Genomic DNA, 25,819 nt, shown 5'->3' with positions numbered 1-25,819 from the left:
CTGTTACATTCTCTTCAAAAAAAAAAAAACCATACAGAGTAGTGGTTTAGAGCAATGGTTTTAAAATTCTTTTAAAAATTCACTTCAGTAGTAGATATTTTAAGCCTGTAACTCCGCAAATGTGCATATTTATTTATTTATAGCTTATATATATGAACTATTGTACTATTGAGTATACTGCAAAACATTGGCCAGGAACCGTAGCTCACACCTGTAATCCCAACACTCGGGAGGCCGAGGTGGGTGGATCACTTGAGGCCAGGAGTTTGAGACTAGCCTGGCTAACATGATGGAACACCATCTCTACTTTAAAGAAAAAAAAAAAAAGGCCAGGTGTGGTGGCATGTGCCTGTGATTCCAGCTACTGAGGAGGCTGAGGTGGGAGGCTCACTTCAGCCCAGTTCAAGGCTGCAGTGAGCCATGATTGTACCAGTGCATTCCAGCCTGGGTGCCAGAGTGAGACCTTGTCTCAGCAACAGCAACAACGACAACAAGAACAACAAAATTAATGAAATGGAAACTAAACAGAATGATTTAAGGAATGCATATCAATAGAGGTCCCGTTGTTCTCTTCTTCACCCTAGTAGATCATCTTGTGTACTTGCTGGGATGTAGTCACACTACTACTGTCTACAGCTTATTCACTGGGCAAGTCAATTACTTGGAACCTCGGTTATTTCACCAAGAAAATGGGAATCATAATTATATTTACACCATAAAGCTATGCGGATTAAAATCGTTTCACATTTATTTGACCAATAGTTACTGAGGGCCTGCTAGGAGTAGGGTACTGTTTAGAAATCAGGATAGACCACTAGGCAAAATACCTAGCTCAGTGGCTGCCACATGCAAAGTGTTTGATCGATGTTTTCTGTAATTACTCCTAACAGAGGGTAGCTCAGTCATAGCCTTGAAGAAAGCATAGACTGGGCGCAGTGGCACATGCCGGTAATCCCAGCACTTTCGGAAGCTGATGCGGGCAGATCACTTGAGGCCAGGAGTTCAAGACCAGTCTGGACAATACGGCAAAACCCCATCTCTATCAAAACAAACAAACAAACAAACAAAAACACACACACACACACACACACACACACACACACACACACAAATTAGCTGGATGTGGTGGCACACACCTGTAATTTCAGCTACTAAGGTGGCTGAGGCATGAGAATTGCTTGGACCTGGGAGGCAGAGGTTTCAAGCTAAGACCATGCCACTGCATTCCAGCCTGGGTGACAGAGGGAGAGTGTCTCAAAATAAATAAATAAATGGAAAATGAAATTAAAAGGCATAGGTAAAAATCAAATGTCTCCAATACATCTCCAGAACCGTTCAGGGGAGAGGATGCTCTCCTCATCCACGGATATGAACTGTTTCATTCTCGGCATGTGTAGCTGAAGAACAGAGAAGATGTAACATAGGCTGGCTTGACCACTTACAAGACACAAGACTCTGGGCAAGTTATTCACTCTCTCCATGCCTCAGGTTCCTCACCTATGCAATGAGTATATAACACCAGTGCCTACCTTTTTAGGGTTGTTATGAGGATTACATGAGCTTTTAGAAATAATATACCTGACACATGGTAAGGTGCGGTATAAGTTTGTTATATAAATAATACAATTAACAAAAAAAGCATATCTCTTCATATTTGATCTTAGACAAAAGGCCAAGAAGCAATCAAAGAAGCATAATTCTTTTTTTTTTATTTGGAGACGGAGTTTCGCTCTTGTTACCCAGGCTGGAGTGCAATGGCGCGATCTCGGCTCACCGCAACCTCTGCCTCCTGGGTTCAGGCAATTCTCCTGCCTCAGCCTCCTGAGTAGCTGGGATTACAGGCACGCACCACCATGCCCAGCTAATTTTTTGTATTTTTAGTAGAGACGGGGTTTCACCATGTTGACCAGGTTGGTTTCGATCTCTTGACCTCGTGATCCACCTGCCTCGGCCTCCCAAAGTGCTGGGTTTACATGTTTGAGCCACCGGGCCCAGCCTGAAGCATAGTTCTTAATCACACAATCACACTAGGCATTAGGATTATTAAACTATCTTGGCCAGGTGTGGTGGCTCATGCCTACAACCCCAGCACTTTGGGAGGCTAAGGTGGGAGGATTGCTTAGGAGTTCAAGACCAGCCTGGGCAACACAGTGAGACCCGATCTTTACAAAACATTGTTTAAAAATTGACCGGGTGTAGTGACACACACCTCTAGTCTCAGCTACTTGGGAGGCTGATGCAGGAAGATCACCTGAACCTGGGAGTTGGAGGCTGCAGTGAGCTATGATTGCACCACTGCACTCCAGCCTGGGCAACAGAGTGGGACCCTATCCCTACTACCTGCCAAAAAAAAAAGAAAAAAAGAATGCTGAAAAAAACTAATAAATAAATCTAAAATTACGGTTAAAGCCTTTGGCACATTTCTGTCTCTTACTGAAAAAACAACACAAACACACAAGATCAAGAAGATAAAGATTTGCAAAATGTGATTAACAAATTTGGCCTACAATTGCAGAATACACATTATTTTCAAGTGCATATGGAAAATTTGCCCACACTGACCATATGCTGGGTCAAAAAGAATATCTTAACAAATATCAAAGAATAAAACCATATAGAGTATATATTCTGACTGTTGTCAAGATAGAAATAACAGAATCTCATATTTTGTATGGCGTCTGTGTTTATGAACATTAATAAATTTGTATGCCTTTTTCTCCTAAAAAATTAATAAGCAAAAGAGAACTACCTTCCTTTATGTATTTGGGAGTTAAGCAATACATTTTAAACAATCTTTTTATTTTATTTTATTTTTTTTGAGACAGAATCTCTCTGTGTCATCCAGGATGGAGTGCAGTGACACAATCTCGGCTCACTGCAACCTCTGCCTCCCAGGTTCAAGTGATTCTTGTGCCTCAGCCTCATGAGTAGCTGGGATTACAGGTGCCTGCCACCACACTTAGCTAATATTTGTAATTTTAGTAGAGATGGGATTTCACCATGTTGACTAGGGTCATCTAGAACTCCTGGCCTCAAGTGATCTGCCCACCTCAGCCTCCCAAAGTGCCGGGATTACAGGTGTGAGCCACTGTGCCCAACAAACAATCTTTTTCTAATGGAAATTATGAAATATTCTGAACCGAATGATATCGAAAATATTACAAGTCAAACCTATGGAATTCAACTAAAGCCATGCATAGAGGGAGATTTATAGCCTCAACTACATGCTAGAAAAGAAGAAAGGCTAGGTGTGGTGGCTCATGCCTGTAATCTCAGCACTTTGGAAGGCTGAGGTAGGTCAATCACTTGAGATTAGGAGTTCGAGACCAGCTTGGGCAACATGGTGAGACCCCCATCTCTACAAAAAATACAAAAATTAGCTGGGCATGGTAGTGCACCTGTAGTCCCAGCTACCTGGGAGGCTGAGATGGGAGGATCACTTGAGCCCACCCAGGAGGTTGACACCGCAGTGAGCTGTGGCTGTGCCACTGAACTCCAGCCTGGGTGACAGAGTAAGGCCCTGTGTCAAAACAAAAACAAAACAATATTGGCTATTGGTTGAAAATGATTAAAAGCTAATCAGAATATGATGGATTTTACTAAGCTATTCATATATCATTGAAATTTTGTATAATAAAAAAATTAAAACCGGGAACCAGGGAAAAATTTTAAAAAGGAATTTTGCTAAATCAAGATGTTTTGAAAGGGGAAAACATAGACATGAGTGGGACATTTTGGGTTTCATTATCTTCTCACCCACCCTAGACTAGCACTATTTTTTTTTCACAAGGTAACCTAAATCAATGATTCTCAAACTTTAATGTGCATGCAAATCACCTGAAGATCTTGTGAAAATGCAGATTTGGGGTGGAGCCTGATAGGCTGCTAGTCTAAGAAGATCCCAGGTGAAGGTGATTGTGCTAATGCTCCCAGGTGATGTAAATGCTGGGCTACTTCCAAGAACGCAGCTCTTCCGCCTCATCATAACCTGTATTGCATTGAGCCCACCCATAAGCATGCTCCGTGATTCCTTCGTGTTCCATTCCCATTTTGGGTACACTTAGAGTCTGCAGCTCCTTCTACAATCATTCCTGAGTAACCCCCTTCACATCTTGCGCTCATCTCTCTGTGGAATTTGTCCAGCAAAACTTTAACCTGACTACACCATACCATCTCCAGGTGCTTGAGCCAAAGCACTTACATGTTCCAGTAAAAATTATACAATTTCGTTGGATTTATTTTTGAGACAGGGTCTCACTCTGTTGCTCAGGCTGAGGTGCAGTGGCGTGATCATAGCTCACTGCAGCCTTGAACTCCTGGGCTCATTTGATCCTCCCATCTCAGCCTTCTGAGTAGCTGGGACTATAGGCATGTACCACTATGCCTGGCTAATTAAAAAGCAGATTTAGATATGGGGTCTTGCTATGTTCCCCAAGCTGGATTCCAATTCCTGGCCTCAAGTAATCTTCCTGCCTTGGCCTTCTAAAGTGCTGGGATTACACTTGTGCTACCATGACTGGCTAATTAAATAAAAAAAATTTAGAGCATGTGGGGGCGGGGGGTGACTTTTTTTGTTGCCCAGGCTTGTCTCTTAGTCCTGGCCTCAAGGGATCCTCTTACCTCAGCCTCCTGAGTAGCTGGGATTACAGGCATGAGCCATCACACCCAGCTACGACTTGAAACACATGCTCTGTATTCTCTGCTCTGCCCAGCATCCCTCCTGCTCACTTCAGCGTGTGCGTTTCCCCTCTCCAAGATGATGATTTTATTCAACATCTCAGCAACATTCGATCCCGTTGATCACTTTCTCCTTCCTGAAATATTCTGCCCTCTTAGCTTCATGAACCCACACTCTGATTTTCCTCCCCTTTCCTCCTCCTGCATGGATGCCTTCGTTACCTGATTTCTACATGGCGGGCAGCCTGGAGTTCCTGTCCCACTGCTCTTTGATTTCCTCTCTTTATACTCTCTAAGTGATCTCAGCTGGTCTCCAAATTTACATGTCAAGTCTAAGCCTCTTTCAGCACATTCCACTGTCTATGGTGTATCTTTCTGGATATATCCCAGAATCTCAAGTCTGCTGGGCTCAACACAGAATGCTTGATTTCTTCCTGCCCTCTCCGCCCACAAAATGCTCTTCTCCTCTCCTTGTCTTTCTTTCCATCTTAGTACGTGGCATTACCGACTTGTGTCTTCTCTAAGACGTCCCTTTTCTTCAACTACCCTATGTGATCAGCAGCAAGGCTTGTTATTTCTACATTATTCTCACGTGTCCACTCCCTTTCCATCTCCCCTGCAATTCCTTTGTTTTATCCCTTTTTTTCTTATAGCTGACTTCTCTGCATTAGCAAAATTACTTTATTTTTAAAATCATTTATTAATTTTTTTGAGACAGAGTCTCACTCTGTGACCCAGCTGGAGTGCAGTGGGGCAATCGCAGCTCACTGTAAACACCATCTCCTGGGCTTAAGTGATTCTCATGTCTCAGCCTCTTGAGTATCTGGAATTACAGGCGCCTGTCACCACGCCCAGCTAATTTTTGTATTTTTAGTAGAGACGGGGTTTTACCATGTTGGTCAGGCTGGTCTTCAACTCCTGACCTTGGGAGATCCACCTGCCTCATTCTCCCAAAGTGCTGGGATTACAGGCATGAGCCACCAAGCCAGGACCACTGCAATTACTTTAAATTAAATCACCTCCCTTCCGTTTCCCAAATAAGCCCCTGAGTTCCTGCCTGGGGACGTTTGCATGTGCTCTTGCCTTGCCTAGAACACTTAAGGCATTGAGTTCCATATGGCTCAAATTTCCTTACAGGGAACAACCTCAAAAGACTCCAAGTCATTCCCAAAAAATCCTGTGAGAAGACCTTACTGCACCACATCCACCTTCTAAGCCATATCCAAAACAGACCCATGCTTGTTCCAAGAAAGAACCAAAGTATGATAGATGATCGGTTCTAAAGTTATCTCTAATCACAAAATTGACCCCAAATTTCCTCTTGTCTTTCTGTTCCGTCCAATATTAGAGGGAGACAGTGTCCAGTTTATTAGCCTTTCGAATTCATGAAGTAGTCTGAGAAAAAGAGATACGATATTTTGTAGCTCCACCCATGAAGGGGTATCTTTTTCCATCCTCTAACTCTGGACTTGACTATGTAACTTGTCTAGGCCCATGGGGACTCTCAAACAGACACTTGAACAATGCTTGTGTATTGGGGCTTCCCCTCCCTTACTGTGTTTGGAACCCAACTGGCATATGAAGAAGACTGGGCTAGCCCTCTAGCTAAGGAGACACGTGGCCTGGTCCATTTCAATTGCCCCTGCCAATCAGCAGACACGTGGGTGAGATAGCCAAGAACAACCAACTCTCAACCAACCTGCCAATGGACTATCTATACGAGTGAATCTAGGCCAGGATAGCAGTAATACCCGGATGATCCCAGCTGCCACTTCCAACTCACAGTTATGAGCTATAAGTGATGATTGTTTGGAACCATTAAGCTTTGAGGTGGTTTCTAATGCAACAAAGACTGATATGCCTCTTGTGTTTTTTCATATTGCAACTCTGAGTATGCTCCTTTCCTACTTAAAATGCTTTAACAGCCGGGCATAGTAGTTCATGCCTGTAATCCCAGCACTTTGAGAGGCCGAGGCAGGTGGATCACGTGAAGTCAGGATTTTGAGACTGGCCTGGCCAACATGGTGAAACCCTGTTTCTACTGAAAATACAAAAAGAAATGAAAAGAAAATTAGCTGGGTATGGGCAGATACCTGTAATCCCAGCTACTCAGGAGGCTGAGGCAGGAGAACTGCTTGAACCTGGGAGGCGGAGGGTGCAGTGAGCTGAGGTTGAGCCACTGCACTCCAGCCTGGGTGACAGAGTGAGACTCCGTCTTAAAGTAAAACAAAATAAAATAATATGGTTTAATAGTTGCTCATTGATCCCAGGATGAAACCCGAGTCATTAGCCAGGGCTATGGAGCTTCACATAATCTGGAAAGCCTCATCTAACATGGTCTGGAATATGCAGTGTTTGGCGCACCAGCATTCTAGTGCTCCTGGAGTGATCTGAGCCCTTGCCCTCCTCAAGGCCTTCACACATGCCACCTGGTTGACCCTTACTCTTCTCTCACACCCCAACTTAAAAACTGCATCATCAGAGAGGCTTCTTTTGACCAACTCTGTCCCTACTTTTACTCCCTGACAACTGAAGTATGTCTTCAGTCATATATTCCTTGGTTGGTTTTTTTTTTTTTTTTTTGACAGGGTCTCGCTCTGCTGCCCAGGCTGAGTGCGGTGGCACAATCATGACTCACTGCAGCCTCGATCTTCTGGGCTCAAGCTATCCTCCTCCTGAGTAGCTGGGACTACAAGTGCCCGCCACTGCACCTGGCTAATTGTTTTTTTTATTTTTTGTAGAGATGGGGTTTCACCATGTTCCCCAGGCTGGTCCGGAACTCCTGGGTTCAAGCGATCCACTTGCCTATGCCCCCACAAAGTGCTGGGATTACAGATATGAGCCACTGCGCCCAGCCTGGATAGCTGGCTTTTGAAGATGTTATTGTGTGGGCTCTGCAGAAAAACTGCTTGGGCTTAAATCCTAGCTCTATCACTTATTAGCTGAGTGCCCTTAAGCAAGTGACCTAATGAGTTGTTCCTTGTCTCAGTTTCTCTATCTCAGAAATGGGGTTAGAGATAGCACCCTCTTGGCCAGGCACAGTGGCTCACACCTGTAATTCTAGCACTTTGGGAGGCTGAGGCGGGTGGATTGCCTGAGCTCAAGAGTTCGAGACCAGCCTGAGCCACCCCGTGAAACCCTATCTCTACTAAAATACAAAAAATTAGCTGGGCTTAGTGGCATGCACCTGTAGTCCCAGCTACTCAGGGGGCTGAGACAGGAAATTGCTAAAACCCAGGATGTGGAGGTTTCGGGGAGCTGAGATTGCACCACTGCACTTCAGCCTGAGCAACAGAACAAGACTCTGTCTCTAAAACAAAAAAAAAAAATTTAATTAAAATAATAAAAGAAAAGAAATAGCACTGAGTCACTGGGTGGATTCTGCTCTATTGTAGTTCAATGTTTCTTGCTGAACAGATGTTGGTATAGCTCAGATGACAGTGAAGCAGAAGCTTTCGACACAGCCACCATCTCCTTTCTTTGTGGCTACAGACACTGCCATGATTTAATTTAATTTTACTTTATTTTATTTCGTATTTTATTGAGACAGAGTCTTGCTCTGTTGCCCAGGCTGGAGTGAAGAGACATGATCTCGGCTCACCACAACCTCCACCTTCCAGGTTCAAGTGATTCTCCTGCCTCAGCCTCCTGAGTAGCTGGGATTACAGATGTGCACCACCATGCCTGGCTAATTTTTTACATTTTTAGTAGAGACGGGTTTTGCTGTGTTGGCCAGGCTGTTCTCAAACTCCTGACCTCAGGTGATCTGCCTGTCTCAGCCTCCCAAAGTGCTGGGATTACAGGTGTGAGCCACCACGCCTGGCCACTGCCATGATTTTACGAATCACATTTGGCTTTCCCATGGTTCAACTGATACATGTAACCCATCAGTAAGACTTGTTATTTCTAGCCCTTCAACATTATTCCAATCTGTCCACTCCTTGTCCATCTCCACTGCAATTACATTAATCTAAATTGCTCACACGCTGCCTCATCGTGCAAAGGTGTGGCCCCAAACTCTGAGCCAGCTCTATGAGATGCCTCTCGACACCTGAGCTCGTCCCTGAGCACCCAGCCCTACATTTTTGGGTGCTGATTTGAACCCTGGTTTCTCCCACAGAGAGTCAGACGTTTGGGGTCCGAATGCCTTGTCTCCTGACTTCTGTAACTGTGCCTCCTGTCACTTGATCATTCCCTTGCTGAGCTGGGATGTGGAGCCAAGAAACCAGTTCTGATGGCTCCAAGCAATGTATCTATCTCCCTTAACACATACATGCACACACGGTCACACAACAGGAACTGGGCGCTCTACACTGTCTTAGTGAAAAAAGAAAATATCTTAGAAGGTATATTTCCAATCACCAAGTCCTTAGAAGCCGTTCTTTCAGGTTCTGGACAGAAAGGACAAAAATCTAGGTATCCAAAAAAATAATTTTAAGAAGCGAAGTGAGAGGATGAGAGGAACTCCGAAGAAAAGCAGTGGGAGACAGAAAGGTGCATGAATAAAAAAAGAGAAAATCCAGCCGGGCGCAGTGGTTCACGCCGGTAAAAATCCCAGCACTTTCAGAGGCGAAGGCAGGGAGATCACTGGAGGTCAGGAGTTTGAGACCAACCTGGCCAACATGGAGAAACCCTATCTCTACTAAAAATAGGAAAAAATTAGACGGGCGTGGTGGTGGACGCCTCTAATCCCAGCTATTCGGGAGGGTGAGGCAGGAGAATCGCTTGAACCCGAGAGGCAGAGGTTGCAGTGAGCCGAGATTGCGCCACTGCACTCCAGCCTGAGCGACAGAGGGAGACTCTGTCTCAAAAAGACAAAAAAAGAAAGAAAAAAAAAGAAAGAAATCTGAGGGGAGGAGGTGGAGAGGGGGAAGGTGAGAGGTGAGGGAGGTTTGGAGGAGGAAGACTGAGAGAGGAGAGGCTGGGAATAAGATGTGCTGGGAAGGGAGAGGGAGAACAGCGAGGGAGAAGCTGCTTTCACCCTAGCAGACCAGCGCAGCGCTGCTCCCTGGGAAGGCTGCGTCTGTCTGGCAGGGCCGGAGAGCTGCAGCTCCCCAGAGCCGGCAGGCACTTCCCTTCCAACGTGCCCAGCGAGGGTGCCCTGCGCATGCTAATGAGGCAGCTGAGGACAGCTTCGCAGATAATTGCTGAAAGTGTGCAGTAACTTACCAGGCTGGGAGTCAGTGGGCTGCAAAATGATGGGGCACCGCTCCTGGGGGCTCCCAGTAGAGGAGCCTGCTCTCCAGGTACCCAGCGCTCACAGGTTAGTGGCTGCAAGACGGCGGGTTTTCCGTTCAGTCAGGCATCCAACCCAGCGATGGGGAGAGCCAGACCGAAAGGCAAAGGAGAGGAGGGGAACCTGCTTGTGTTTTTGTATTTAAATTGTTTTGAACCCACGTAGCCCTGGGAGTCACATGCCGCCTCCAACATCACCGGACCCATCACATGATACAGGTCCCCCATCATGTGATGAGACAAATCTGCCTAACTTCAGTCCCCCACCCCCAGCTCGTGCTCACAGACTGACAGATAAAGTACTTCTGGAGGACCCCCCACTCCCCACCCCCAGTCAGTGACAGAGGGAGGGACGCAGATGGAGAGCCCTCAGAGCCCATGCAACGCGAAGATCTTGATGAATACTTAATATGCCTTTCTCTCTCCTAAGCTACTGCGACTTGGAGCGGTGCCAGCCTCATTTGAATTCCAGTCTTTGTGAATAACTCAAGTGTCGCCACTGTTGCTCCAGCAATTGCGGGGCGTTTGAGCTCAAACCATCCCGCCTCGTTCTAGAAGCCCAACTCAGCTGCCTCCCCTCCCCACAGCTTCTAAGCCTCCTCCCAGGGCAGTGGGAGTGGGAGTTGGAGGTGAGGAGACTGGAGCTGGAGAAGGGGAAACTACTCCAGCTGAACCTTCTAGTTCTCCTACCCCCCCGCCCCCCCCAGCTGCAGTAGGAGTCAGGTGGGGCCTCGTCTGGGTATCTGATTAAGCTGTCTCTGTTTTACTTAGTGATCATAGCTCTGTTCTCGCTGCAGAGATTTTCCCTCTCTCTCTCTCATACATATGTACGTTTCTCCATTTCTTCCCTTAATCAGGATACAGTTAAATCGATTTAAAAATCAGTTGGGTTTGGCCGGGCACAGTGGCTCACGCCTGTAATCCCAGCACTTTGGGAGGCCAAGGCAGGCAGATCACTTGAGGTCAGGAGTTTGAGACCAGCCTGGCCAAAACTGTGAAACCCCATCTCTACTAAATATGGAAAATTTAGCTGGGCGTGGTGGCATACATCTGTAATTCCAGCTACTTGGGAGGCTGAGGCAGGAGAATTGCTTGAACCTGGGAGGTGGAGGTTGCAGAGCCAGACTCTGTCTCAAAAATAAAAAATAAAAACATCAGTTGGGTTTGTTTCTTCCCATTGTAGCAACCTTCTTTGCTCATGTTTTCATTCACTCAATCTTTTATTAAACACACATTTTTGTAGAGCACCTAGCATGCTGCAGGTCTTGTGCTAGGCACTGAGAAAGGTGGATGGGAGGGAAGAAATGCATAAAGCCACAACTCTGTCCCGGAGGTGCCTGTCATCTGTTAGAGGCAACAGAATCATAAGCAGTTCTGGCAGATGCAAAATTCCAAAGTCACATAAACTCAGGTGTGCAAAGATGTGAATTTATTTGTCCAAACCTGAACTTCACTTCTACCTCCTGTCCTGCTCCCCTATTCTGCCCGATATAGGAAACTTCATCTCATCACTTTCAAATAAATTCAGTCACCTGGGTGATTTTCTCTGCTTCAGATTTACAATAAGTCAAGTTAAATATTTTTTTCTTGTTGCCTTTCTTCTCTCTAGCGTTGATACTAAGCTCTGATGCTCACTCAAGTAATCAAACACATAAATTGTGCAGACTGCTTTCCTTTGGAGATAGTATGATTTGCTGCAGCTGGGGCCTTTCTGAGCAAAGGAGGGTTGTGGTGGTTTTGTTTCTTTGTTTGAGATGGAGCCTTACTCTGCCACCCAGCCTGGAGTGCAGTGGTGCAATCTCGGCTCACTGCAACCTCCGCCTCCTGGGTTCAAGCAATTCTCCTGTCTCAGCCTCCTGAGTAGCTGGGATTACAGGCACATGCCACCATGCCTGGCTAATTTTTGTATTTTTAGTAGAGATGGGGTTTCACCGTGTTGACCACACTGATCTGGAACTCCTGACCTCGAGTGATCTTCCTGCCTTGGCCACCTAAAGTGCTGGGAGTACAGGTGTGAGCCACAGAGGCTGGCCAGGATTGTGTTTTAAGACCAGATGGGCAGCAGTGTAAAATGCCTCTGAGAAGAAAGAGCCTGTTCCAAACCAGAAGTTTTGCCCTAAACCGTCTTACACAGTGAGAGCAGAGAATGTGTCTATGGCAGGCACAGCTGGCTGCCTATTCCTAACTGAGGTTAACATGTATGTTGGAGATTAAGTTTTCTGTGGGACAGGAATTGGGCTTAGGGTAGAAATTATGTTTGATTGTAGACAAACAGAGTACTTATATTTTTGCATGCCTCAGTTTGTGTGGCTATAAAATTTTCATTTGCTATATATATATATATATATATATTTTTTTTTTTTTTTTGAGACAGAGTCTCATTCTGTTACCTCATTCAGGCTGGAGTGCAGTGGCACGATCTTGGCTCACTGCAACCTCTGCCTCCCAGGTTCAAGGGATTCTTTTGCCTCAGTCTCCTGAGTAGCTGGGATCACAGGAGCCCGCCACCACACTCGGCTGATTTTTGTATTTTTAGTAGGGGTGAGGTTTCACCATGTTGGTCAGGCTAGTCTCGAACTCCTGACCCCAGGCAGTCCACCCACTTTGGCCTCCCTAAGTGCTCCGCAGCATGAGCCACGGAGCCTAGCCCTCATTTGCAATATCTCTTTGGGTTACTTTTGTCTTCTCCAGACCAATGTGCACCTTTAGGACAGAGATCTTGCCTTATGTATTTCTAGAATTCATATTCCTTGTCCATTATTGTTCCAACAGCCCCAGATATGATTCTACCCTCTGCTCATTACTGCACCAGGGATATGCATGGGACAGTTCTTGCTAAAGGGGTGAAAGGGTCATCTGCATGGAGCTTCTGAAAAGATTTTCTGGCCAGGCTGGAGTGATGGCTTATGCTTGTAGTCCCAGTACTTTAGGATACCAAGGCTGGCACATTGACGAAGCCCAGGAGTTTGAAGACAGCCTGGGCAACACAGTGAGATACTGTCTCTACAGACAAAACAAAACAAAAGTTAACCTGAAATGGTGGCATGGACCTGTAGTGCCAGCTGCTTGGGAGGCTTAGGTAAAAGGATTACCTGAGACCAGGAGGTCAGGGCTGCAGTGAGGTGTAATTGCATCACTGTTCTCCAGCATAGGTGACAGAGCAAGACCCTGTCTCAAAAAAGAAAAAAGAAAAGATTTTTTCCTAGTCGGTAAGAGAGAGGTATGTGAGGAAGAAGTTCTTTTCTTGCTTGCCACCTTTTGCTATTTTTTTTTTTAGATAGAGTCTTGCTCTGTCATCCAGACTGGAGTGCAGTGGTGTGATCTCAGCTCACTGCAACCTTTGCCTCCTGGGTTCAAGCGATTCTTCTCCCAGCTGGAATTACAGGCACATGCCACCATGCCTGGCTAATTTTTGTATTTTTAGTAGAGACAAGGTTTCACTATGTTGGCCAGGCTGGTCTTGAACTCCTGACCACAAGTGATTTATCTGTCTCGGCCTCCCAAAGTGCTGGGGTTACAGGCATGAGCCACTGTGCCTGGTCCACCTTTTGCTACTCTGATGTAGTTGTGGGAGGCAGTTATCATGTGACTATGAGGTGAAAATCATCACTGACATTCTGGGGATGGCAGAGTAGAAGGACAGAAAAACATAGGTTCTCGATAGAAGTGACTTGCCAAAGTGACCTTGGAACCACCTATGTTAGAAAAATCAGGCATCTTTATGGTTGATTTTTCATCAGTATTTCATCACTTGTTGGAGCTCATCCTAACTGAAATAGTACCCATGGTATTTGGCAGTTGCTCCAGTTACCAATGGCCTTTGAAGAATAGCATCTGTCAAGTTGTGGAGGGGCAAGTCTGATAAAAATAGATTAAGAAGTGATCTTGGCCAGGCAGGGTGGCTCACGCCTGTAATCTCAGCACTTTGGGAGGACAAGGCGGGTGGATCACCTGAGGTCAGGAGTTTGAGACCAGCCTGACCAACATGGAGAAATCCTGTCTCTACTAAAAAATACAAAATTATCCAGGTTTGGTGGCACACGCCTGTAATCCCAGCTACTTGGGAGGCTGAGGCAGGAGAATCATTTGAACCTGGGAGGTAGAGGTTGGGGTGAGCCAAGATTGTGCCATTGCACTCTAGCCTGGGCAACAAGAGCGCAACTCCATCTAAAAAAAAAAAAAAAAAAAAAAAAGAAGTATCTTAATTGTGCATGGTGGTGCAAGCCCTTAGTCCCAGCTACTCAGGCAGAAGGAGCACTTGAACCGAGGAGTTCCAGATCAACCTGGGCAGCATAGGGAGACCCTCTTTCAAAAAAAACAAAAGAAAACAAAAAAAGTCATTGGAAAAATTCCATTTCTGACAATATGGGGGACCAAATAAGAAAAACCAAATAATCATAGAGAAATTATGGATAAAATATAACTACCATTCTTTTACGTGTATAGCTGAGCTCTCAGGAAGGGAAGAAGGGAGTGCCGGGACAGCAGCAGCAGTGCGGCTGCGCCACCGTGGCACTGCAGGCTGATTGACAGGGCTGCAGAAGATGTGAGGAAGCTGCAAACAAAACCAGACGATGGGTCGGGTGCGGTGGCTTACGCCTGTAATCCCAGCACTTTGGGAGGCCGAGGTGGGTGGATCATTTGAGGTTAGGAGTTTAAGACCAGCCTGGCCAACATGGCGAAATCCTGTCTCTACTAAGAATGCAAAAATTAGCTGGGTGTGGTGGTCGGCGCCTGTAATCCCAGCTACGTAATGGGCTGAGGCAGCAGAATTGCTTGTACCCAGACAATGAATGTTGCAGTGAGGTGAGATCTTGCCACTGCTCTCCAGTCTCGGTGACAGAGCGAGATGTCATCTCAAAAAAAAAAAAAAAAATCCAACATCATCAACAACAAAACACATGATGAAAAACTAAAAGAATGCTATGGACTTTACAAACAAGCTATAACTGGAAACATTAATAGTGAGTATCTGGGAATGCTGGGTTTAAAGGGCAAGGCCGAATGGGAAGCATGGAACCTCCAAGAAGGTTGTCAGTGGAAGACGCAGTGAGTGCCTCTATTTATAAGGCAAATGAGCCAATAGAAAAATAGGAAATTTAGAATACAGTGTATGAGATATTTTTCTGGCCAGTTGCAATGGCTCACACCTGTAATCCCAACACTTTAAGAGGCTGAAGTGGGTGGATCACTTGAGGTTGAGTTTGAGATCAACCTGCACAACATGGGGAAACCCCATCTTTACCAAAAATACAAAAATTAGCCAGCCGTGGTGGCGCATGCCTGTCATACCAGTTGCTCATGAGGCTGAGGCACGAGAATCACTTGAACCCGGGAGGCGGAGGTTGCAGTGAGCTGAGATGGTGGCATTGCACTCCAGGCTGGGCACCAAAGCAAGACTCTGTCTCAAAAAAAAAATGGTGTATGAGAAAGTTTTCCTTTTGAATCCTTGATAATGCTCCCATGACCTAATGTTTAGAGGGAGAGATGTACTGTTGACTCTATGTATCATGTATATTTTTGCTATTAGCATGAATTGCAATAATAGGAGAATGCTGAAACGACATAGTTAACTAAATTGTACTTGCTTAACCCAGGTGTCTTTAAATGCTCTTTCAGAAAAGTATTTGATTTTTTATTTTTGTGGTTTTAGGGAGTACAAGTGCAGTTTTGTTACATGGATATATTATACAGCGGCAGTCTGGGCTTTTAGTGTGCCTATCACCCAAAGTTCGTACATTGTACTCAAAGGTAATTTCTCATCCCTCAGCCCCGCCCACCCTCCCACCTTTCCAGGCCTCCAGTGTCTCTTATTCCACACTCCATGGTCCTATGTACACATTATTTAACTCCCACTTGTAAGTGGGAACTGGTGGTATTTATTTGAATTTCTGTTTTTGAGTTATTTCACTTAAAATAATGGCCTGCAGTTCCGCCCATGTTGCTGCAATGAAACATAATTTTATTCTTTTTTTATATCTAAGTAGTATCCCATGGTGTACATGTACCATACTTTCTTTATCCAATACCCCATGGATAGACACTTGGATTGATCCCAGGTCTTTGCTATTGTGAACTGTGCAATGATAGGCGTACAAGTGCAGGTATCTTTTGGATATAATGATTTTTTTGGGGGGTGGATACCAAGTGGTGGGATTGCTGGGTAGAATGATAGTTCTATTTGTCACCAGGTGCAGTGGCTCATGCCTGTAATCCCAGCACTTTGGGAGGCTGAGGCAGACAAAAGGAGTTTGAGGCCTGCATGGCCAACATGGTGAAACCCTGTTTCTACTAAAAATACAAAAAATCAGCTGAGTGTGGTTGCAGGTGCCTGTAATCCCAGCTACTCGGGAGGCTGAGACAGGAGAATAGTGGAAGTTGCAGTGAGCTGAGACTGTGCCAGTGCACTCCAGCCCGGGCAACAGTACCAGACTCCATCTTAAATATATATATATATATAGTCTCAATTTTAGGCCACATTGCCATGACTCACGCCTGTAATCCCAGCACTTTGGGAGGCTGAGTGGGCAGATCACGAGGTCAGGAGTTCAAGACCAGCCTGGCCAACATAGTGAAACCCCGTCTCTACCAAAAATACTAAAAATTAGCCGGGAGTGTTGGCAGGTGCCTGTAGTCCCACCTACTCGAGAGGCTGAGGCAGAAAAATCACTTGAACCCAGGAGGTGGAGGTTGCAGTGATCCAAGATTCATGCTACTGCACTCCAGCCTGGGTGACAGAGCGAGACTCCATCGCAAAAAAGACGACAAGCACAAGAAATGGTAACTCTGTGGGTAAATATAGAGACTTTGTTTCTTATTCTAACTCTCTGTAAAAAAACATTTAAAGCAAAAATAATAATGTTTTGTGGGGTTTATAATATAAAGTAAGATTCTTGACAAAAATAGCACAAAGACCAAGAACAGGAGGAAAGAAATGGGAGTGTACTGTTGTGAGATTCTTATACTAAGTACATGTGTAGTGGGATACTATTACCTGAATGTAGACTGTGATAGATTAAAGGTGTATGCTGTAAACCCTAAAGCAACCACTAAAATAACACAATCAAGAGTGATAGCTAGTAAGCCAATAAAAACGAAATGGCATAATAAAAATATTCACTTTATGCAAAAGAAAGCAGAAAAAAAAGAAAAAAGTGGAACAAATTACAGATCATTTAAACCCTTTCGTATCAATAATCACATGAAATGTAAGTGGCTGAACACCCCACTCAAAAACAGTTTGTCAGATTGAATGAAAATGTAACAGTCAACTATATGCTACAAGAAACTTACTTTAAATATAAAACATATTCATCAAATAAGAGAGTTTTGAAATACAGGAAACAGAACTGATTGGACACCAAGGTGAAACAGACTAATCTACTATTATAGGCAGATATTTAAACATCCCTCTTTTGATAATTAATAGGACAATTGGAAAATAAGCAACGATACAGATGACTTGAACAACACTTGAACAAATTTGACCTAATTGACATTTGTAGAATGCTTCATACGACTGCAGAATATACATTCTTTTCAAGTGCACGTAGAGCATTTGGAAATCATCTTTAAAAGGATCCTTCAAAACAATGCAAATACATGGAAATTAAATACCTGGTCCTGAATGATCATTGGGTCACAATGAAATCAAGATGGAAATTAAAAAATTCTTCAAACTAAACGATAACAGTGACACAACCTATCAAAACCTGCGGGATAGAGCAGAGGCATTGCTAAGAGGAAAGTTCATAGCCCTAAATGCTTACATCAAAAAAGTCTGAAAGGGCACAAATAGACAGTCTAAGGTCACACCTCAAAGAACTAGAGAAACAAGAACAAACCAAACCCACACCCAGCAGAAGAAAGGAAATAACCAAGATCAGAGCAGAACGAAATGAAATTGAAACAAACAAAAAATACAAAAGATAAATGAAGCAAAAAGCTGGTTCTTTGAAAAGATAAATAAAATTGATAGACCATTAGCAAGGTTAACCAACCAAATAAGCTCAATAAGAAACAAAATGGGAGCTATTACAACCGATCTCACAGAAATACAAAAGATCATTCAAGGCTACAATAAACACCTTTACCACGCAAACTAGAAAACCTAGAGGAGACAGATAAATTCCTGGAAAGATACAACCCTCCTAGCTTAAATCAGGGAGAATTAGAATAAATCTAATAAACTTAAATGGCTCAGTCGCCGCTGCCAGCTGTTTTCTTACCACTCCGCTGCCCTGCTCTTCCGCTGGTCGCAATGGAAGAAGAAATTGCTGTGCTTGTCATCGACAATGGTTCTGGCATGTGCAAAGCTGACTTTGCTGGGGACGACGCCCCCCCAGCTGTGTTTCCCTCCATTGTCAGGTGCCCTTGGCACCAGGGCGTGATGGTTGGCATGGCCCAGAAGGACTCCTACGTGGGCGATGAGGCCCAGAGCAAGCGCGGCATCCTAACCCTGAAGTACCCCATCGAGCACGGCATCGTCACCAATTGGGATGATATGGAGAAAATCTGGCACCACACTTTTTACAACGAGCTGCGTGTGGCCCCAGAGGAGCACCCCGTGCTGCTGACCGAGGCCCCCCTGAACCCCAAGGCCAACAGAGAGAAGATGACTCAGATCATGTTTGAGACCTTCAGCACCCCGGCCATGTACATGGCTATCCAGGCTGTGCTGTCCCTCTACGCCTCTGGGCGCACCACTGGCATTGTCATGGACTCTGGAGATGGGGTAACCCACACGGTGCCCATTTACGAGGGCTATGCCCTTCCCCACGCTATCCTGCGTCTGGACCTGGCTGGCTGGGACCTGACCGATTACCTCATGAAGATCCTCACGGAGCATGGCTACAGCTTCACCACCACGGCCGAGCGGGAGATCATACGTGACATCAAGGAGAAGCTGTGCTATGTCACCCTGGACTTCAAGCAGGAGATGGCCACAGCCGTATCCTCCTCCTCTCTGGAGAAGAGCTATGAACTGCCCAACAGCCAGGTCATCACCACTGGTAACGAGCAGTTCCAGTGTCCGGAGGCTGTTCCAGCCTTCCTTTCTTGGCATGGAATCTTGTGGCATCCACGAGACCACTTTCAACTCCATCATGAAGTGTGACGTGGACATCCGCAAAGACCTGTACGCCAACATTGTGCTGTCTGGCGGCACCACCATGTACCCAGGCATCGCCGACAGGATGCAGAAGATCACTGCCCTGGTGCCCAGCACCATGAAGATCAAGATCATTGCACCCCCAGAGCGTGAGTACTCTGTGTGGATCGGCGGCTCCATCCTGGCCTCACTGTCCACCTTCCAGCAGATGTGGATTAGCAAGCAGGAGTATGATGAGTCTGGCCCCTCCATCGTCCACCGCAAATGTGTCTACATGGACTGCGAGCAGATGCGTAGCATTTGCTGCGTGGGTTAATTTGGAAGTATAAATTTGCCCCTGGCAAATGCATACACGTCATGCTAGCCTCATGAAACTGGAATAAGCCTTTGAAAAGAAATTGTCCTTGAAGCTTGTATCTGATATCAGCACTGGATTGTAGATCTTGTTGCTGATTTTGACCTTGTATTCAAGTTAACTGTTCCCCTTATTTGTTTAATACCCTGTACATATCTCTGATTTCAACCTTTAGTACATGTGGCTTGGTCACTTCGTGGCTGAGGTAAAAATGTGCTTGGGGGCAGACAAGTCTGGCTTGGTGAGTGCATGGCCAGTAGTCTCTTAGCTGTGCAGGGTATTCATGTGTCAGGGCTTAGTGTTCTGGGATTGCTCTAGAGGCCGGCAAGGGCTGCCAGTCTGTCAGGGTGGGAAAGTCCAAGCTATAGGACCCGGTTTCCTTTCTTAGCTGATGTTTTCCTGCCAGAGCACTGTGGGCTGTTACTTGCCTTGAGTTGGAAGTGGTTTTCATTTATACCTGTAAATGTATTATTCATCCTTTTAATTTATGTAAGGTTTTTTTTTGTACACAACTCTCAATTCTTGAAAGAGAGGACAACAAATTTTGGTTTTCTACTGTTATGTGAGAACGTTAGGCCCCAGCAACACGTCATTGTGTGAAGAAAAATAAAAGTGCTGCTGTAAAAAAAAAACAAAAAAGAAACTTAAATGGATTCAGATCATACAGAGTATCTCCTCCCACCAAAATGGCATTAAATTAGACATCAATAACAGAAAGATGCCTGAGAAATCCACAAATATTTGGAAACTAAATAATATACTTCTAAATAACCCATGGGTCAAAGGGGAAATGAAAAAGGACATTAGAATTTTTAACTGAATAAAAATAAAAACACAAACATATAAAAATTTGTTGGATGAAATGAAAACAGTATTTAAATGGAAATTTATAATTTTAAATGCCTTCTTAGAAAAGGAAAATCACAATAACATCAGCTACTACCTTAAGAAAGTAAAAAAAAAGAACAAAATCACAAAGAAAACACACAGAATAAAGGAAAGCATAAAAACCAGAACAGAAATCAATGAAATGCAACACTGAAAAATGCAGAATATCCGCAGCTAATATTAAAAGCTTTCAGAACAATAAAATTCACAAACCTTTAGCCATACTGATAAGGAAAAAGAGAAGACACAAATTACTAACATCAAAGGACAGGTGCAGTGGCTCGTGCCTGTAATCCCAGCATTTTGGGAGGCTGAGGCAGGCAGAACACCTGAAGTCAGGAGTTTGAGATCAGCCTGGATAACATGGTGAAACCCCATCTCTACTAAAAATACAAAAATTAACCAGACACAGAGGCAGGCACCTGTAATCCCAGCTACTCAGGAGGCTGAGGCATGAGAATCACTTGAACCTGGGAGTTGGAAGTTGCAGTGAGTGGAGATCGCACCACTGCACTCCAGTCTGGGTAACAGTGCAAGACTTGGTCTCAAACAAACAAACAAATTACCAATATCAGAATGAGAGAGATAACATTATTCCAGATTCTATGGACATTAAAAAGGATAACCAGAGATTAGGAACAACTTTATAGCAGTAAATTTGACAACTTAGATGAAATAGACACATGCCTGGAATGATGCAAATACTAAATGTCACTCAAAAAAAGATAACCTGGAAAGTACATCTTTCTATTAAAGAAATTGAAATCATAGCTAAGATCTTTTCAACAAAGAAAACTGGAGAGCCAGATGACTTCACTTAGGAATTCTATCAAATCAACACAAGCTCTTCTAGAAAATTGAAGAGGAAGGAATTTTTTTCACCTCATTCTCTGAGGCCAGCATTACTTTGATACCAAGTCCAGACAAAGACAGCAAAAAGAATGTAACCACAAAGTAACATCCTTCCTGAACTTAGATGAATAAATTCTTAACAAAATTGTAGCAAATAGAATTTTTTTTTGAGATGGTGTAGTTTTGCTCTTGTTACCCAGGCTGGAGTGCAATGGCGTTATCTTGGCTCACCGCAACCTCCACCTCCTGGGTTCAGGCAATTCTACTGCCTCAGTCTCCTGAGTAGCTGGGATTACAGGCATGTGCCACCATGCCCAGCTAATTTTTTGTATCTTTAGTAGAGACGGGGTTTCACCATTTTGACCAGGATGGTCTCGATCTCTTGACTTCGTGATCCACCCACCTTGGCCTCCCAAAGTGCTGGGATTACAGGCTTGAGCCAACCGTGCCCGGCCAGCAAATCAAATTTAACAGCACATGAGGAGGACGACACGAATTGGCCAAGTGGAATTTTCCCAGCAAATGAAAGAGTTTGTTTAAGGTTCAACTAATGTAACACACATAATAATAAACTAGTAAAGAAAAGCCACATAAACATTTCAATAGACGCTGAAAAAAATTGACAAAAATCAAACATCCATTTCTGATAATAACTCTTAACAAACTGGGAATAGAAGGGAACTTCCTCAAACTGATAAAGAGCATCTGTAGAAAAATACACAGCTAACATTTTATTTAATGGTAAAAGACTGAAAACTTTCCCACTAAGATCAGGAACAAGACAAGGATGTCTGCTCTCGCCAATACTATTCAACATTGTACTGTAGGTTCTAGCTAGGGCCATTAGGCAAGGGGAGAAAAAGCAAATAAAAGGCATTCAGGTTAGAAAGAAAGAAGTAAGTTTGTATTTGCAGGTGACATGATCATTTATGTAGAAAATCCTACGAAAAAGGTACTAAAGTTAACGTGAGTTTACTGAGGTTTCAGGATATAACCCCAGTTTCCAAATTCTACTGTATTTCTCTATTCTAGCAAGAATCAGAAACAAAAATCTTTTTTCTTTTTTTTGAGACAGAGTTTCGCTCTTGTTACCAAGGCTGGAGTGTAATGGCACGATCTCGGCTCACCACAACCTCCACCTCCTGGGTTCAAGCAATTCTCCTGCCTCAGCCTCCTGAGTAGCTGGGATTACAGGCACATGCCACCATGCCCAGCTAATTTTTTGTATTTTTAGTAGAGATGGGGTTTCACCATATTGACCAGGATGGTCTCGATCTCTTGACCTCGTGATCCACCCGCCTCGGCCTACCAAAGTGCTGGGATTACAGGCGTGAGCTACGGCACCTGGCCTCTAGAAACAAAAATCTTAATAAATATCATTTATAATAGCATGGAAAACTTGGGGATAAATCTGACAAAAAAAAAATGTGTAAGACCCGTACACTGAAAACTACAAAACACCGTTGAGAGAAATGAAAGATTGTCTACATAAATGGAAAGATACATGGGTTTATGTTGAGGAAATCTGTGGGGATCACTCCCATGTGAGGCCCCTGGGAAATGGGCCTCGCCATACGATGAGCTTGAGCCCGGACACAGATTCCCGGTTGGGGGAGTCAAACTGAGGGAAAGCAGGAACCGAGAGAGGGACTATGTTCTTCTAAATAATTAACAGACATTACTTTATAAATATGAGAACTTGGGAGGCATTGTGTCCACTTTCAGCTCCTTATGATTTATTGCTTGATTGTGTTCATTTTGGACCCTTGTTACCTTCATTGTAAAATATTAACTTAAGTATTTACACTTGGTAACTTACTTATCATAACTTACTGGGGGTAACTTACTTATCATAACTTACTGGGTGTAACTGTAACTTACTTACCTTGACCTATTGGGCGTAACCTACTTACTGGAAGTAACCTAATTACTGGGCGTAACCTACTTACTGGGCTTAACCTACTTACTGGGCTTAATTTACTTACTGGGTGTAACTTAGTGGGCGTAACTTGCTTACGGTAATTTAAGTACGTTGATCTGGCGTAAACAACTTTAACTTCAGAAAAGTATATAATGAAACATATTGCAAAAATAAAGTTGCTGCTTGGACATAGCCTAAGCCAGCCCTCCAGACTCCACTTTCCTTTATTCTTTCACTTCTGCGCACTCTTTCCCTCAGGTTGAGTGAGACATCTACATTGGCAGTCTCGGGGACTCCTGCAGGTCGGTAGTCCCCCGGCAGACGTGCCGGTCCCCAACATCTGGTGCCTGAACAGGGACCTGAGTACGAGAGGTACAGTGACGCACCCCAAATCAGAGGAGACAAGGTAAAGCTGCGGTTCTTATAGTTCTGGACTCAAAATTAATCTGGAGTAAAGATGGAGTAATATGAGTCCAGAAATCAGTCTGTGTTTGTAATGTTGATGCATCAAATGTTAAGAAATAGAGGTGCTGATGTAAAAATGAAACGTGTTTCTAGGTTTTTAGAGATTGTCTATGTATTGTGTTCAAGGGTCCCTGAGGAGGGATCCTTAGATGAATCTACATGGAGTAAAATAGGAACTAGGATTGAGGAATATGCCACCACTCATCAATCTTCCCCCCAGGCAGAACTGTTACTTTCGATTTGGCCGCAGTTGCGCCATGCTGTCTGCCTGCCTTCCTGCAATCTCGAAAGTGCTGGCACTCACTGCTCCCCTGCTGCCTCTCTCGCTTCTAATCCCTCTTCCTCTTACAAATCTTACCCTGATGATGGAGGGGGCGGCTGTAATTTACCACCTTGTAATCCTCTAAAGGAGCCCGATTCCACTCTCGGAGTTGGACCTGGAGCCGGAAATGGGGGAGCTCGGGGTGAAGGGATCGGAACCGGAGTAAAAAACAGTGCTTCAGAGAACACACAGTGTTAGTTTGGGGCAGAGGTCACATTTGTGTCTTTCCTAGGTCTGCCCCCTCACCTATCTAGGTGCCTGAGCGACACATCAAGCATGCCACAAAGAAGACAATCCTCTCCGAGACCAGTGACCATCCCTCTTCCTCAACTGACATCTCCCCATCAGCCGAGCCCTAAGTGATTTCACCAGACTCCCTTCTCCCGAGAATCCGACGTCTACGCCTACAGAGGACAACATCCCACCGTGCGCATCACCTGCGGCACCAGCCTACGCCTCCTCAAGAAGTTCCAGTCCCGATCTGAACCCAGATGCAATGCCTAGTGGCTGACGCGTCACACATTGTTCGTCAGCAAGGACATTCCCTTAACCCAATCTCTGTTCCTTCGGCGTCAGAAACGTTTACTTAGTATGCTCATTGCTGGAATTATAGCCATTGTGTCTGTGATAGCTTCTACAGCTACAGCTGCTGTTAGTCTTTCAAAATCCATTAATACTGCTGTATATGTGAATCACTTGGCAAAAAATGTTTCTATTGCTATGGGAACTCAAATGTTTATTGATGATAAATTAGAAGCTAAACCGAATGCCTTAGAACAAACTGTAACCATCTTAGGGGACAAAGTGTATAACTTACAAAATTGACTTTCACTTAGATGCCATGCTGATTATAAATATATTTGTGTTACTAATACTCCTTATAATGACACTAAATGGTGGTGGCCTCTTGTTAAGGCCCATTTACAAGGAATTTGGACTCATGACAATTTATCTCTAGATGTTTTCAAGCTTCTGCAGGAAATTCATGTCATTAATTTTTCTCGTTGAAACCTGCCTGAGGATGACACAATCGCCCGTGATATTGTGGACACCTTGTCTTCCTGGGTACGTGGAGTTCATCTCCCGTCCTTTTCCTCTTTAAGTGGTATTGAAGTGGTTTTACTCCTTCTTATAGTCCTTCTCCCAGTACTCTTTCACCTTGTGTTCTCCTCCCTTCAACAATTGCGGCTCAAGCTTTTTGAGTTGCATCTAAAAACAAAAGGGGGAACTGAGGGAATCTGTGGGGATCGCTCCTGTGTGAGGCCCCTGGGAAATGGGCCTCGCCATATAGTGAGCTTGAGCCCGGACACAGATCCCCGGTTGGGGGAGTTGAGCTGAGGGAAAGCAGGAACCGAGAGAGGGACTATGTTCTTCTAAATAATTAACAGACATTACTTTATGGATATGAGAACTTGGGAGGCATTGTGTCCACTTTCAGCTCCTTATGATTTATTGCTTGATTGTGTTCATTTTGGACCCTTGTTACCTTCATTGTAAAATATTAACTTAAGTATTTACACTTGGTAACTTACTTATCGTAACTTACTGGGTGTGACTGTAACGTACTTACCTTGACCTATTGGGCGTAACCTACTTACTGGGCTTAACCTACTTACTGGGCTTAACTTACTTACTGGGTGTAACTTAGTGGGCGTAACTTGCTTACTGTAACTTAAGTACGTTGATCTGGCGTAAACAACTTTAACTTCAGAAAAGTATATAATAAAACATATTGCAAAAATAAAATTGCTGCTTGGACATAGCCTAAGCCAGCCCTCCAGACTTCACTTTCCCTTATTCTTTCACTTCCGTGCACTCTCTCCCTCAGGTTGAACAAGACATCTACGTTGGCAGTCTCAGGGACTCCTGCAGGTTGGTAGTCCCCCGGCAGACGTGCTGGACCCCAACATTATGTGTTGGAAGGCTCAGTATTAAGATGTCAATTCTCCCCCAAATTGATCTATCAACTCAATACAATCCCAGTTAAAATCCCAG

At 44.4% G+C, this 25,819-nt stretch overlaps 1 protein-coding gene, 1 long non-coding RNA gene and 2 pseudogenes across 21 annotated transcripts in view; 3 read left to right on the top strand and 1 right to left on the bottom strand.

Moving 5' to 3' along the window:
• TNRC6A (trinucleotide repeat containing adaptor 6A) overlaps nucleotides 1-10,018 on the bottom strand; it is a 222,237-nt gene extending 212,219 nt beyond the window's left edge. For all 20 annotated transcript variants that reach the window (XR_013524735.1, XM_035267201.3, XM_078344906.1 and 17 more), the window contains exon 1: nucleotides 9,847-10,018. The gene's annotated coding sequence lies outside the window, so the exon portion shown is untranslated. The remainder of the gene's footprint in view (nucleotides 1-9,846) is intronic.
• On the top strand, nucleotides 9,572-25,589 carry LOC144578604 (uncharacterized). The gene is made up of 3 exons (XR_013524736.1): nucleotides 9,572-9,940; nucleotides 23,296-23,443; nucleotides 24,057-25,589. It is a non-coding gene; the product is annotated as an uncharacterized LOC144578604 (long non-coding RNA).
• Nucleotides 10,092-15,006, top strand: LOC100402160 (acyl-CoA-binding domain-containing protein 7 pseudogene; annotated as a pseudogene).
• Nucleotides 18,173-19,382, top strand: LOC100401795 (actin, cytoplasmic 2 pseudogene; annotated as a pseudogene).
• Nucleotides 25,590-25,819: the final 230 nt, after the last annotated feature.

The sequence above is a fragment of the Callithrix jacchus genome, chromosome 12, assembly GCF_049354715.1.
Source record: "Callithrix jacchus isolate 240 chromosome 12, calJac240_pri, whole genome shotgun sequence".
NCBI lineage: Eukaryota > Metazoa > Chordata > Mammalia > Primates > Cebidae > Callithrix > Callithrix jacchus.
This window is presented reverse-complemented; position numbering and strand designations above follow the sequence as displayed.